General features: G+C 47.2%; 1 protein-coding gene across 1 annotated transcript in view; it reads right to left on the bottom strand.

Moving 5' to 3' along the window:
* LOC140394931 (uncharacterized) overlaps positions 1-4,255 on the bottom strand; it is a 141,189-nt gene extending 136,934 nt beyond the window's left edge. Inside the window, exons 1-2 of the mRNA XM_072482130.1 lie at positions 4,145-4,255; positions 3,820-3,989 (exon numbers count right to left, since the gene is read on the bottom strand). The gene's annotated coding sequence lies outside the window, so the exon portion shown is untranslated. The remainder of the gene's footprint in view (positions 1-3,819; positions 3,990-4,144) is intronic.
* Between the last annotated feature and the right edge of the window lie 11,846 nt (positions 4,256-16,101).

Below are 16,101 nucleotides of genomic sequence, written 5' to 3'. Positions count from 1 at the left end.
CCCGGAGGCCGCCCGCAGAGCCAGGTCCCGCCGGTAAGTACCTACTCTAATTTACGCCGGCGGGACCGGCCGTAAACGGGCGGCCCATCGCGGGCCGGAGAATCGGTGGGGGGGGGGGGGGGGGGGGGGGCGCTGCCAGCTGTGCGATTCCCACCCCCGCCAAATCCCGGGCGCCGGAGAATTCAGCAGCCGGCGGGGGCCGGATTGACGCCGTCCCCCCCTCCCCCCCCCCCCGGCGATTCTCCGACCCGGCGGGGCGTCGGAGAATGCCGCCCCATGTTTCTCCTCATGGGAGACTCTAGAACTAGGCGATAAGTTTCAAAATAAAGGGTCTCCATTTTAAGAATTTATTCTTTTCCAGTGTTGTTAATGTTTGGAATTCCTTTCACCAGTGTGCATTATCGACTATGATCAGGGCTGAGTTAGACAGGCTTTTCACTGACAAAAGAGTCAGGGTCATACAGGTAGGAAAGTGGAATGAAGCCCCCAGCCAGATCAGCTACGATCTTATTGGATGATGGAGTTGGCTCAAATGGCTGGTGCCTACACCTATTTCTTATGTCCTTATGGACTGGGTAAAAATACAGGAGGTTAGGAAATGGTAGTCATTCAATGGGCTCCTCACATCAAGTTCCAGATGTAACTCATAAATCTACAACCTTTGCAGGGGTGAGAAAAGCACACATTGTACACAACAGCTGAAGGAATGAGTCCAAAGGCTGCTGGGCCAGATGGGGTACACGAAAAGGCAGAAATGGCTATTGGCTGGAGGACAGCAAATATTCCCCAGTGTTTGAAAATGCAATGAGAAATGAACTTGGGATATCGAGCTAGCGCGCTATCTGTGCAGGGAAACTGCTCAAGAACACCTTACAGGATGCAATCAATGTTCATCTGAGGGTCCCGGTGGGAATAAAGGCTCTTCAGCAAAGGTTTAGGAGCTTGACTGACAATCGACTGGAGTGGGGCCAGCCCAGTGCTCACTCCACTGAGGACAAGTCACTTTGGTTCAGGGCTCTTGCATTATTTGCAAAAGGAAATAAATGATTCCGACCAGTATTCTAATATCCCCTTTTTTTCTGGCGTTCCATTTAAAGATATTTAAAACCAGTTTGGAATTGTATTCTTAATTATCATAGAATGCCTACTGTGTGGAAGGAGGCTATTCGGTCCATCGAGTCCGTATCGACCCTCCGAAGGAGAACCCCATCCAGGCCCACTCCCGTCCCCTATCCCTGTAACCCCACCCCACCCCACCCCGCCCTACCTTTGGATACTAAGGGGCGATTTAGCCCATCCACCTAACCGACACATCTTTGGACTGTGGGAGGAAACTGGAGCACCCGGAGGAAACTCACGCAGACACGGGGAGAACATGCAAACTCCACGCAGACAGTGAATCGAAAACGGGTCCCTGGCGCTGCAAGGCAGCAGTGCTAAGCACTGTGTCGCCCCTGTTTCTATTCCCTGTTTCTATTGGGTGTTCCATTTTAAGGTACACAAGAGCAGTTCGGACAAGTGTTCTTATTTCCCCATTTTTGCTGTTTCCTTATTCTGTGTTATTTTCGGTGTCTGGTCAATCTGTCCCAATGCTGAACTGTTCGCTCTCCTGCCCGTTTTACAGTCGATGTGCAAAGCAACTTCCATCCATATTTTTCAACTTGTTAAAGGCAAGCTGTCGACCACCGACCCTGCTGTGAACTGTTTTAGCTGCTGCCAGATAGAAATCAGAGTACCCGTGCCCAAAATGATTTAAATCATTACAGCCACATGCAGCGCAGGGAATGAATCTGATTGGTGGCACCAAAAGCTCGCACATTAAAATATTGACCTACTTTTATATTGGACGACAGTGACAGATGCACAGAACTACCTCAGCGTCCTAGATTCTGACCCACATGGATCTCACACTGTTTTACCTGCTGCAGCTTTCTTTAGCTTGTGTGGAAGGGTGTTGTAGTCAGCATTCCACTTTTTAAAACTCCTGACAATTTCATTCAGGATTTAGTGGTCAGTCCAGGATTGCTTGGTCTTGATTTGGTTTCAATTGGTCGTGAAATAAGTCTGCAGCGATTGTGAATATATTTGGTTCAAGAACACGAGCATGCAACTCAATAATGCTGTACTTTTTTTTAACCCCTTGGGGATTAACATTGCAATTATATCTCAGGGCTCTTCAGACATGAATGACTTAACAAATATGTTAAATTAGAATGAGAATATTATTGCGATGCGTAAACTCTCTCTAACATGCAGTTTAATTTGGCTATATGGCTGTGCTATAGGCAGATCGTTCACCCAAACATGAATACAGTTGCTCATGTTTCTTTCTTTGAAGAATTGCAAATGGGTCCCTGTGTGCATTCGTAGACATATACATGGAAGGTGGCCATTCGGCCCATTCCTTCCTGGCCTAGAATGAGCCGCCCAGCCTAATCCCACTCTCTGGCACTTTGTAGCCTTGTAGGTTGCATACTTCAAGTGCAGATTCAAGTTTTGTTTTTAGATTTTATGAGGGTTCCTGCCTCTCCCACCCTCTTAGGCAGTGAGTTCCAGATCTTCATCACTCTCTGGGTGAAAGAGGCTCCCCTCGAGTCCCCTCAGAACCTCCTACCTCCCCCCCTAAATCAATGCTCCTCAACCATGGGAGTAGGGCCTTACCCACTCTACCTACACATCACACCATTTTGTACAGCTGTAGAATGTTCCTCTCACAGGGCTAGTGGCAACACACCTATTTCTCCATTTGGCAAATGAATTCTGGCAAAAAGATGAGGAATTAATGGAACTGAAATTCGCATGGGTCTCACAGCAGGCGAGTGTTCCAACTCTGCCAGTTCACCACCCAGGTAATGAAGATGAAAGTGCACGTCCTCCCCGTGTCTGCGTGGGTTTCCTCCGGGTGCTCCGGTTTCCTCCCACAGTCCAAAGATGTGCAGGTTAGGTGGATTGGCCATGCTAAATTGCCCTTAGTGTGTCCAAAATTGCCCTTAGTGTTGGGTGGGGTTACTGGGTTTTGGGGATAGGGTGGAGGTGTTGACCTTGGGTAGGGTGCTCTTTCCAAGAGCCGGTGCAGACTCGATGGGCCGAATGGCCTCCTTCTGCACTGTAAATTCTATGATAATTCTATGGTGGCCATTGTGCATGCAAATTAATGGTATAAACCCACCCCCCTTTTCTCAGTGAAACTGGAACACTAGAGCTTCCTTACTTAAATACTTCTGCCCATTTAAACGTTGCTCAGCGTGATATTGAATCATACAGAGCATGACGATCCCAGACCTATGCTGAGTGAAATTATCTCAGAGATTCCCGAAGAAAATTGAAAAATAAAGGCTTGAGTGAATGAGCTCTTTAGGACTTAAGACACACCTGGGCTACATCAAAACTTCTGGAGAAATGAGGCTCAGATTTAGATCTGTCAGATAATCTGATTGCTAACTCTGCAATAACTTGTCATCAGTGCCTTGGGAAAAAACAGAGACAGCCTCACTGAAACACAATTACATCTAGATTGGAGACGCTTGATTTGATGGTACATTCAATACACATTTCGTCATTCTACATATCTGTCTCCTTGCCCTACGTAGCATCAAGCATCTGAAACGCACAACAAAGAAATACCTTTCCCAGTCAGATGATAAGAGAGATAGAGAGAGAAGGCTGCTAGTTACACTCAATTGATTTGAGGTCACAATTAGAACGGCAAGGATACTTTGCTAATCAACCATCTATGGCTCACGAACACACTGTAACAAATAGCTAATAGGTGTAATTAAAATAATTATTTTATAAGGATTGAAAAAGGTAAGAACTTACCTGCTTCTTTTTCTTTGACGGTAGGGTCCTGATCTGTTTCCTGCTCAGACTCCTGACATCTCTCCGCTGCAGGTAGGTACACCTGGCACACTTACAGTGGTGCATCTAAAAATAGGCTCCTGAAGGCAATGCCATTAATTGTCAAGATGCCCTGCCTGAAGATCGAAATGCTAGAAAACAACAGAGAGGCAGTTCAATTTTTTTTTTTTGCTTTTCTTTTTAATGCTCTATCCTTTTAGTAAACTCTTAATTAGCAATTAGCTGTGATTGCATTTTACTAAGCTGGCCTTTACTCTCCTGCAAGGCAGGAAAAAAAATGACCAACCTCCAATGCAACAACCATTAAGGATGATCGGGCTCCCTGTCCTTCAGAAGTTTGGACATTTTATCTTGCTTTGCTTCACACTACATCGTAAAGGATCAGCTAACGCAAGCCCCAGTAACACCGTAACTTGGGAGTAAAATTTGCTAACATTGATGCATAAATCGGTCTTTCATTTGCATATCTCCATGGAATTGCTAGGGAACACAACGAGGCTAATTTGAATATGTAAAAGATAGAGTTAACCTTTTGAGTGCTCAGGGTAACTAGCAGCTTTCAAAGATGCTAGCTGTGAGCTGTTCTTTTTCTAAAGACATTTTCGGTACGCTGTCACTGTTAATTGTTGGAGAGTAGACTGGAATTTGAGTGCATCGCGAAAGAACCTCAATGATTAAAGTGTTGTTTTTCTCTCTATTCAAAGGGTCGAGTTGTGCCGATGCTGAAATGTATTATTAAGTCTGCATTGATGGTAAGGTAAACAGAAAATGAGGAGAAGTCGTAGCCACAGGAATTAATTTATTAGACTTCTTGCTCACAGGCGTGGTGGTAGTCTAATGGGAATGTTAAAGGACTAGTATTCCAGAGGCCAGGATGAATTCCTTGAAGTTGTGAGTTCAAATCTCACACAGCAGCTGGTGGAGTTCAATTCAATTAATTCATATATCTGAAATAGAATATTAGTCTCAGGAACGGCGACCATAAAACCATTGAATTGCTATAGAAACCTTCGGGGAAGGAAAACTATTGTCCTTGTCTGCCCTACATGTAATTTCAGATCAACTGCAATGTGGTTCACTCTCAACTGTCCTCTGAAATGGCCGAGCAAGGAGATACCTTCTATAATAATCTTTATTAGTGTCACAAGTAGGCTAACATTAACACTGCATTGACGTTACTGTGAAAATCCCCCAGTCGCCACATTCCGGTGCCAGTTCGGGTACACTGAGGGAGAATTAAGAATGTCCAATTCACCTAACAAGCACGATGTTCGGGACTTGTGGGAGGAAACCGGAGCACCCGGAGGAAACCCACGCAGACACGGGGAGAACGTGCAGACTCCGCACAGACAGTGACCCAAGCCGGGAATCGAACCTGGGACCCTGCCGCTGTGAAGCAACAGTGCTAACCACCGTGCTACCGTGCCACTCATATCTTTCCTCAATATTTTATCAGAATGTCCAATGCACCTTACAAGCACGTCCTTCGGGATGGACTGCATGGAGAAGGTGGATCAAACGGCCGGTTTTCATGCTGTAAACATCTATGATTCTATGACTGCTGGGAGGAAACTGGAGCACCCGGAGGAAACCCACGCAGACACGGGGAGAACGTGCAGACTCCGCACAGACTCTTTAATCAGTGAGGTACTTTTGCGAAGGGTATAGCAAACTGCAATGATGCGGGAAACCCCCTCCGCTGCGTATTGCAGTGAGCAACCTGAGCAGCCTAGGCATCCGAATCACGTCTTCAGCAGTCCTGTGGTCCGCTCTATGAGGGAGCATGCGTTGACGTGCGGAGCATTGTACCTTTCCTCAGCTGGAGTCTGAAGGCGATGCACCAGATTAGTTAGTCAGTGTTTAAGTGGGTGGCCCTTATCCCCCAGCAGCCATCCCTGCAGACATTCTGTCCTCTCCAAGATCTCAGGCACCTGAGGATGTAGGAGTCATGGCAACTGCCAGGGAACAGTGCACACACGTGCAGGCTTTGCTTTCGATGGTGATGCACCAACGGCAGGTGACCGAATGGAAGTCCCTGCGGTTGATGAACCTCAAGGGCTGCTGCCAGGGAGCCTGTTTCACTACATGGGTGCAGTCCATTGCTCCCTGCACTCTTGTGAAGCTCGAGATTTCTGTGACGCCCGTGAATCTCTCAGCCCGGCTCTTCTCGTCCCCAGCAATGTTCACATAATGATGGGCCCTCTTGTAAAGAGAATTGGCCACCTCCTGATTGCACCGTGTGAAATGCCTCACAGGTCCACAGTTAATCCCTGGAAAGACTCAAGGGAAAGTGCTGCCGTCACATTCAGTGCCAATGGCCGGCGGAAACCTTCAAACCCACATGGCGTGGGGTCTTCTCAGAGCAAGTGACATATGTGGTGGACCAGATCTCTGCACAATTGCTGCCTTGCCCTGCACTGTCTCTCACTCAGGTGTAGAAAGGAGTCACGAGGATGATGGAACCTTGCTGTTGTGAATTGCTCCACTCTCTGGGTCTGTGCTTCTCAGGCCCTTGTTGATTTGAATGCTGATGTCGGCCATGTAGTGCCTCCTGTTGGAGCTGCAACTCCTTTCCCTCCTCACCTCCTGCATCAAATGAAAATTCTGCCCATCTCATCAGACCCCAGCAGGGGCCCCCATCAGAGACCCCCACCAAAGGCCACCAATAACAAAGACTTGACCCCCCTCCTCCAATCAGTTACCCTTTCCTGGAAGCAAAAGAGCAGTCCAGACAGAAACAGTGAAAACATCACTGCTTTAAAACTCACCTGTTCCCTACAGCTGCTGCCTCAGGCAGGTAAAGCAGTAGCTGTGACTTAATAGAAAGCAAAAACCACATCACAAGGGTCCAAACTCCCTCAGATCCTTTGCTCTGCACTTCAAAGAGAAAAAGCTTTTACTAGGCAGTAATTGACAGCTTCTAGACAGCCAGATGTCTGGATTGTTTAATGTAATTTCCCTTCATGCTTGAATGGATCTCAAGTCCCCTGCTTTGAACCTGACCACAATATTTGTAAACACCTAGAAGTTAAGTGTTTTCGCTCCCTCTTTTTTCTCAGCAGAAAGCACTTAACTGCTTTAGATGTGGTCATGAGTGTCAATCATAGCTAGATGTTTATAAACATTGCAGTTAATTTCACAGCAGGATACTTGAGATCCATTCAAGCATGAAATTAAACAATAGTCACCTGGAAGCTGTTAATTACAGCCTAGTAAAACCTGGGGGCTCTTTGATATGGGGGGGGGTCTCTGTTATGGGGGTCTCTGATATGGTGGGGTCTCTGATATGGAGGGTTCTGTGATACGGTGGGGTCTGTGATATGGAGGGGTCTGGGGTATGGGGGTCTCTGGTGGGGGCCTCTGGTTAGGGGGTTTTGGTAAGGGGATCGGTCACTCTCACCTGTGCCTTCTGGGAGTGTGAATTGCATTGCAGGGGGTGGGGGGGGGCAGGCGCCAGACCTTGCTATCGGGCCGCACACTCAAAGTGACAGCTCGACAGCGGGATTCACGGCGGAAATCCTTGCCATACATTTAATTAAAATTAAAACATACATTTGCATGACCAGGGACAGTGAATTACCTCTGGGCGCCACTCCCAGCATGAGCGCAAGCCAGAAGCGATTCAGCTCTGGCAGGAGAACAGGGCAGCATGGTAGCACAATGGTTAGCATTGCTGCTTCACAGCTCCAGGGTCCCAGGTTCGATTCCCGGCTTGGCTCACTGTCTGTGCGGAGTCTGCACTTCCTTAGTACTGCACTGGAATAGCCAAAACTTTGTGCTCAAGTCGCTGGTCCGAGGCTTAAACCCATAGCCTTCTGGCAGGGCGGCAAATGCGTTACCAACTGAGCCGTGACTGACACATTCTGGTATTTACATAATGGAGGTGACTGTCTTGCTCGCTGGCTAGAGTGTCAACGAGAGCCCCGTACCGTCTCAGGTGTTTATGCTGCAAGCTTTCTTTGATTATGATCTTTGATTATGCTGCCCGCTTTCCCAAGGCAGCGGGAGGTGTAGATGGAGTCAATGGATGGGAGGCAGGTTTGTGTGATGGACTGGGCGGTGTTCACGACTCTCTGAAGTTTCTTGTGGTCCTGGGCCGAGCAGTTGCCATACCAGGCTGTGATGCAGCCCGATAGGATGCTTTCTATGGTGCATCTGTAAAAGTTGGTAGGAGTTAATGTGGATCAGAGGGTGGGGGTTGCAGGAGAGGGGTGGTCTGCAGCAAGGGCAGGGGTGGCGCTCAGCAGGCCCTAATTCCCTTCCTGATGCCAGGTCTCTTGATCAGTCACGAGCGCCTTTGAACAAGGGTTCCCCACTGGCTGCCCACAAGCATTAATTCTGTGGTGACTAAAAGGTGTTGAAAGGAACTTGCTGAGGTTTACAGTGCCTTGAATTTAGGCCACTTCAAATTACTTCCAACTAGGCATGACAAATCCCTTAAAAAACCTGGCAGAGGCGCACAATGTTTGCGAATATTTCTTAGTCAAACTGACCAAATCAGGATCCTCAAACTGATTGCAAACCTTTCATTGCACTGGACCTTATTAAAATGAGTAGAAAGGCACTCAGTAGAAGCAAATTCTCCCTTTTAATAATGCATATAAAAACAAATAAAAATGTTTTTTTGGGCAGCTTTCCCTGAACTACCCGTAATAATTAAAGTTGAAGGAACACAGATACCTGGAAATCCAAGTTTAACATCCACTTTTAATTTTCTGGCTACAGATTTGGTTTAACTTCAGTCATCCAATCCATTGTCTTTGTATTCAAGTTCCTTGCTCGTTGACTGTTTCTTGGACACGGTGGAGGATCCTTTGGAGCAGATTTGATATGTAAAAGATTTCCTGCAGTTTTGTTCACAGGACTATAGAAAGGTTACGGTACAGTGACAGGCCATTCAGCCCATCATGTTTGAAAAAGTCAGCCACCTGTAGTCCGCAGCATTTGCAGGTTACAGCATCTCAAGCGTAGATCCAGGTACTTTTTAAACAAGCTTGAAGGTATCTGCCTCAACCACCTATCCAGACAGTAAATTCCAGACCCCTACTGCCCTCTGGGTGAAACATTTCATTCTAATAGCCTCTCTCATCCTTCTACCAATCACCTTAAACCTGTGCTTCCCCCCCCCCCCCGCCGGTAATTGACCTCTATACTAAGGGAGACGAGGCGGGGGCATAGCGGTGTTGGTAGTGGTATTGTCACTGAGAGCTAGTAATCCAGCGTCCCAGGGAAATGCTCTGGGGATCCAGGTTCGAATCCCACCACGGCAGATAGAGGAATTGCAGTTCAATAAAAATCTGGAATTAGAACTCCAATGGTGATCATGAAACCATTCGCAATGGTCATAAAAACCCATCACCTTCACTAATGCCCTTTGGAAATCATCGTCCTGACCTGGTCTGGCTTACATGTGACTCCGGACCCACAGCAACGTGGTTGGTTCTTATCTTCTCTGTTCTAAGGAAAACAGATCTAGCTTACCCAATCTTTCCTCATAGCTGCAATTTTCCCACAACATTCCTCTACTCTTACCAGAAAAATGATGTCCTTGTTATGTGGTGACCAGAACTATACACAAAATTCCAGCTGTGGCCTTACGCAGTTCCAGCATTACGTCCCTGCTTTTGTATGCTATCCCGTTTTATTTAAGGGAAAGCATTCCATATGCCTTTTCTATCACCATTGCTACCTGCCCTGCCACCTTCAGGGACCTGTGGACACACACCTCAAAGTTTCTCACATCCCCTACTCCTCTCAATATCCTCCGATTTACTGAGAATTCCCTGGATTTCTTTGCCCTCTCAAAATGCATGACTTCACACTTCTCTGGAGTGAATTCCATTTAGCGCTTTCTTGCCCATTCGACCAAACTATGGATATCATCCTGGAGACGACAGCTAGCCTCTTCACTATCAGCGACACCATATTTATCCATGTTCTGCAAATTTCCCAATCGTGCATCCCACATTTAAGTCCAGGTCATTAAGGTATATCCAATCATTAGTCAATCATTCCCCTTTGAAACGTGGAAACATAGAAAATAGGAGCAGTAGTAGGCCATTCGGCCCTTCCAGACTGCTCCGCCATTCAACATGATGATAGCTTTTCCTCTATCTCAACGCCACACTCCTGCTTTCTCCCTATAGCCCTTGACATTTTTAGAGTCTGAAATGTATCTATTTCCTTCTTAAATATATCCAATGATTTGGCCTCCACAGCACTTCGAGAATTCCACAGGTTCACCATCTTTTGCGTCCTGTCACTGAGCCAATTTTAGATCCAACACACCACATTCAGCCATGATCTTATTGATAGGTGGAGCAGGCTCAAGGGGCTGAGTGGCCTACCCCTGCTCCTAATTTATATGTTTGTGTTCTCTTGTATCCCTTTCCGAACAGTCTTTTCTGTGGCACTTTGTCAAATGCCTTACTAAAATCCACATAGACCATATCCACTGCACTACCCTCAGCAATCCTCCTTGTTACTTGCTCAAAAAATTCAATTCAGTTGGTATGACACAACATTCCCTGAACAAAACCATACTGACTATCCCGGATTAATCTCTGCCTTTATTACATGTAATCTTTGAGGAATATTGTGAGGGGGCGGAACTTCCCACTCAGTGAACTGGTAGAGAAATTGTAAATGTGACTAAGGAATGCGCATAATGTCAAGAGTGGAAATTGTCCCTTGTTCCGTGTAGCCTTTGAGGATAACATCATCAATACTTTTCTTAACTCTAGTCTTATCCCTGAGGCTGTAAACAAACACATGGAGATTGGGTCTGGTCAATATTTCCAATAATATTTTTTCAGAAAACACTTACAATTGATTTCACTGTAAATGCTGAACAAAAGTATATCTCCAATTTAAAACAGAAAAGGATGGGATCATCCAGCAGTCCAGCATCCCATATATGGAGAGACGCAGGGTTAACAGTTCACCTGAATGACCTTTCATCGGAACTGGAAGAAATTTGAGATTTACTTGTTGGAGGGCGGAACAGGATTACTGGCTAGAGATTCCTGGAACAGAGGAGACAGTGAATAAAACACCAGTAGTAAAATAATCTCCCCTCATTCTCCTCTGAATGTGTCGCAACCTGAGGAGCTCATTGACAATCATAGAAGTCTTACAGTGCAGAAAGAGGCCATTTGGTCCATTGGGTGTACACCGGCCCTTTGAGAGCACACTACCTACGCCCAATGCCCCCGTGTGCAATCATGTGAAATCCTTTCCTACGAACAATGCTTTTTCGACTTGCTTTGCTGCTTTTCCTAGGTCCAAGCAATCAGAATGCACTGACTATATTATCCGCCTGACAGTACAACCTATTTGGTCTGCTCCTACATTACAACACGGGCAACACGGTGGCACAGTGGTTAGCACTGCGGCCTCACAACGCCAGGGACCCAGTTTTGATTCCCACCTCGGATGACTGTGTGGAGTCTGCACATTCTCCCCGTGCCTGCGTGGGTGTTCTCCGGGTGCTCCGGTTTCCTCCCACAGTCCAAAGATGTGCAGGTTGGGTGGATTGGCCATGCTAAATTGCCCCTTAGCGTCAAAAGGTTGGGTGGGCGTGTCCATAAAGTCTACTCGCGAATAGACTTTTTTGTGCTGGGTAGGGCATTGATCCCGAAGGTGAGGGGAACGGAGTATACGGCTATAGCCATTTCGGATCACGCTCCACACTGGGTGGACTTGGAGATAGGGGAGGAAACAGGAGGGCGCCCACCCTGGAGAATGGACATGGGACTAATGGCAGATGAGGGGGTGTGTCTAAGAGTGAGGGGGTGCATTGAAAAGTACTTGGAACTCAATGATAATGGGGAGGTCCAGGTGGGAGTGGTCTGGGAGGCGTTGAAGGCGGTGGTTAGAGGGGAGCTGATATCAATAAGGGCACATAAAGGGAAGCAGGAGAGTAAGGAACGGGAGCGGTTGCTGCAAGAACTTTTGAGGGTGGACAGACAATATGCGGAAGCACCGGAGGAGGGACTGTACAGGGAAAGGCAAAGGCTACATGTAGAATTTGACTTGCTGACTACAGGCACTGCAGAGGCACAATGGAGGAAGGCACAGGGTGTACAGTACGAATATGGGGAGAAGGCGAGCAGGTTGCTGGCACACCAATTGAGGAAAAGGGGAGCAGCGAGGGAAATAGGGGGAGTGAGGGATGAGGAAGGAGAGATGGAGCGGGGAGCGGAGAGAGTGAATGGAGTGTTCAAGACATTTTATAAAAAATTATATGAAGCTCAACCCCCGGATGGGAGGGAGAGAATGATGGGCTTCTTGGATCGGCTGGAATTTCCCAAGGTGGAAGAGCAGGAAAGGGTGGGACTGGGAGCACAGATCGAGGTAGAAGAAGTGGTGAAAGGAATTAGGAGCATGCAGGCAGGAAAGGCCCCGGGACCGGATGGATTCCCAGTCGAATTCTATAGAAAATATGTGGACTTGCTCGCCCCGCTACTGACGAGGACCTTTAATGAGGCAAAGGAAAGGGGACAACTGCCCCCGACTATGTCTGAAGCAACGATATCGCTTCTCTTAAAGAAGGAAAAGGACCCGCTACAATGCGGGTCCTATAGACCTATTTCCCTCCTAAATGTAGATGCCAAGGTCCTGGCCAAGGTAATGGCAATGAGAATAGAGGAATGTGTCCCGGGGGTGGTCCACGAGGACCAAACTGGGTTTGTGAAGGGGAGACAGCTGAACACGAATATACGGAGGTTGTTAGGGGTAATGATGATGGCCCCACCAGAGGGAGAAACGGAGATAGTAGTGGCGATGGATGCCGAGAAAGCATTTGATAGAGTGGAGTGGGATTATTTGTGGGAGGTGTTGAGGAGATTTGGTTTTGGAGAGGGGTATGTTAGATGGGTGCAGCTGTTGTATAGGGCCCCAGTGGCGAGCGTGGTCACGAATGGACGGGGATCTGCATATTTTCGGCTCCATAGAGGGACAAGGCAGGGATGCCCTCTGTCCCCATTATTGTTTGCACTGGCGATTGAGCCCCTGGCGATAGCGTTGAGGGGTTCCAAGAAGTGGAGGGGAGTACTTAGGGGAGGAGAAGAGCACCGGGTATCTTTGTATGCGGACGATTTGCTACTATACGTGGCGGACCCGGCGGAGGGGATGCCAGAAATAATGCGGATACTTGGGGAGTTTGGGGATTTTTCAGGGTATAAATTGAACATGGGGAAAAGTGAGTTGTTTGTGGTGCATCCAGGGGAGCAGAGTAGAGAAATAGAGGACCTACCGCTGAGGAAGGTAACAAGGGACTTTCGTTACCTGGGGATCCAGATAGCTAAGAATTGAGGCACATTGCATAGGTTAAATTTGACGCGGTTGGTGGAACAGATGGAGGAAGATTTCAAGAGATGGGATATGGTATCCCTGTCAATGGCAGGGAGGGTGCAGGCGGTTAAGATGGTGGTCCTCCCGAGATTCCTCTTTGTGTTTCAGTGCCTCCCGGTGGTGATCACGAAGGCTTTTTTTAAAAGGATTGAAAAGAGCATCATGGGTTTTGTGTGGGCCGGGAAGACCCCGAGCGTGAGGAAGGGATTCTTACAGCGTAGCAGGGATAGGGGGGGGGCTGGCACTACCGAGCCTAAGTGAGTATTATTGGGCCGCTAATATTTCAATGGTGAGTAAGTGGATGGGAGAGGAGGAGGGAGCGGCGTGGAAGAGATTAGAGAGGGCGTCCTGTAGGGGGACTAGCCTACAGGCTATGGTGACAGCCCCATTGCCGTTCTCACCGAGGAACTACACCACAAGCCCGGTGGTGGTGGCTACACTGAAGATTTGGGGACAGTGGAGACGGCATAGGGGAAAGACTGGAGCCTTGGGGGGGTCCCCGATAAGAAACAACCATAGGTTTGCCCCGGGGGGAATGGATGGGGGATATGGAATGTGGCAAAGAGCAGGAATAACGCAACTGAAAGATCTGTTTGTGGATGGGAAGTTCGCGAGTCTGGGAGCGCTGACCGAGAAATATGGGTTGCCCCAAGGGAATGCAATCAGGTATATGCAACTGAGGGCTTTTGCGAGGCAACAGGTGAGGGAATTCCCGCAGCTCCCGACACAAGAGGTGCAGGACAGAGTGATCTCAAAGACATGGGTGGGGGATGGTAAGGTGTCAGATATATATAGGGAAATGAGGGACGAAGGGGAGACTATGGTAGATGAACTAAAAGGGAAATGGGAAGAAGAGCTGGGGGAGGAGATCGAGGAGGGGCTGTGGGCAGATGCCCTAAGCAGGGTAAACTCGTCGTCCTCGTGTGCCAGGCTAAGCCTGATTCAGTTTAAGGTATTACACAGGGCACATATGACTGGGGCACGGCTCAGTAAATTTTTTGGGGTGGAGGATAGGTGTGCGAGGTGCTCGAGAAGCCCAGCGAATCATACCCATATGTTTTGGTCATGCCCAGCACTACAGAGGTTTTGGATGGGGGTGACAAAGGTGCTTTCAAAAGTAGTAGGAGTCCGGGTCGAACCAAGCTGGGGGTTGGCTATATTTGGGGTTGCACAAGAGCCGGGAGTGCAGGAGGCGAGAGAGGCCGATGTTTTGGCCTTTGCGTCCCTAGTAGCCGGCGCAGGATATTGCTAATGTGGAAAGAAGCCAAGCCCCCGGGGGTGGAGACCTGGATAAATGACATGGCGGGGTTTATAAAGCTAGAGCGGATTAAGTTCGTCCTAAGGGGGTCGGCTCAAGGGTTCACCAGGCGGTGGCAACCATTCGTCGAATACCTCGCAGAAAGATAGACGGAATGGGAAAAAGAAGGCAGCAGCAGCAGCCCAGGATCGGGGGGGGGGGGGGGGGGGGGGGGGGGGGGGGGGAAGGAGGAACCAGAAGGACTCTCAGGGTTGTTAATATATACTGTATAGTATGTATAGGTCGTTGCTACAGATAATTATATATTGGACTGTTAAATTATATTTTTGGAGAGTGTTACTTGTGACAAGGCAGTTGCCAATTAGGGCTAGTTTTCATTTTTGTGATTTATTATTTATTCATTTTTTGTTTATAAAATAGGTCATTGTTATTTGTGTTGTTATAATATTGTGTAAAGGATGCACAATGTACTGTGTTGGTTGACCAAAAATTTTCAATAGAATATTTAATAAAAAAAAAAGGTTGGGTGGGGTTACTGGGCTAGGGCGGAGAACTGGACCTAGGTAGGGTGCTCTTTCGAAGGGTCAGTGCAGGTTCAATGGGCCGAATGGCCTCCTTCTGCACTGTAGGGGTCCTATGATTCTATGAACAGTATCTTCACTTCAAAAACATTTCATTGGCTATAAAGTGCTTTGGGATGTGTTGAGGCCAGGAAACACATTATATATAAAATCACTGTCGATTTTTCCCTATATAATGAACATATGTCAGCTTGGATTGATTACATATAATTATTCATGTATAGCGTTCAGGTCTTGTTATATAAAGGCTACAATTATTCCTCCCTTCATGTTTCTCTCAAAGGAATTATGGAATTGAGGGATAGATGCACTTTACAAGCTGTCTGATGCTGTTATTGTGCAGCGCTCCACCTGGGAAACAGCTCAGCGAGCAGAATTTCTCCAGTTATTGCTTGTGGTACAATCATAAATGCACCTTCCCATAGAATTTACAGTGCAGAAAGAGGCCATTCGGCCCATCGAGTCTGCACCGGCCCTTGGAACGAGCACCCTACTCAAGCCCACACCTCCACCCTATCCCCGTAACCCCAACTAACCTTTCTTTTGGGACACTAACGGCAATTTAGCAGAGCCAAATTAAATTTTATTTAACCTAACCCTTTCCCAGCCTCCCACAGACCAAATGGTAGCAAGTTCCAATCAATTCCTACCTTAGGAGGCTGTAAAGCACTGGGTTGAAGGTTCAAACACCTCAAACATGTTGTGTTTGGATATTATTCACATCCGGGCCAGAGCACTGTTGCCTTATTTGCATTTTATGTGTCGCAAAAACTACTTCATTTTTTCCAAAGACCAAGACAGTTCCATTTTATATTGGCAAGGAATATAATTACTTCAAAAACCCCACAACACATCAACTAAATGCCTTTCTGCATCATTTATCAATCATCAAAGATATTCACTTTAACCTTGTTAATTCTGACATGCTAGATGACTTTTTTATTTTTTTTAAATTAAAAAAATTAATTTAGAGTACCCAATTCATTTTTTCCAATTAAGGGGCAATTTAGCGTTTTCAATCCACCTACCCTGCACATCTTTGGGTTGTGG

The sequence above is a fragment of the Scyliorhinus torazame genome, chromosome 18, assembly GCF_047496885.1.
Source record: "Scyliorhinus torazame isolate Kashiwa2021f chromosome 18, sScyTor2.1, whole genome shotgun sequence".
In the NCBI taxonomy this organism is placed as follows: domain Eukaryota; kingdom Metazoa; phylum Chordata; class Chondrichthyes; order Carcharhiniformes; family Scyliorhinidae; genus Scyliorhinus; species Scyliorhinus torazame.
Note: the sequence above shows the minus strand (reverse complement) of the source record. Positions and strands in the feature narration are given on the sequence as shown.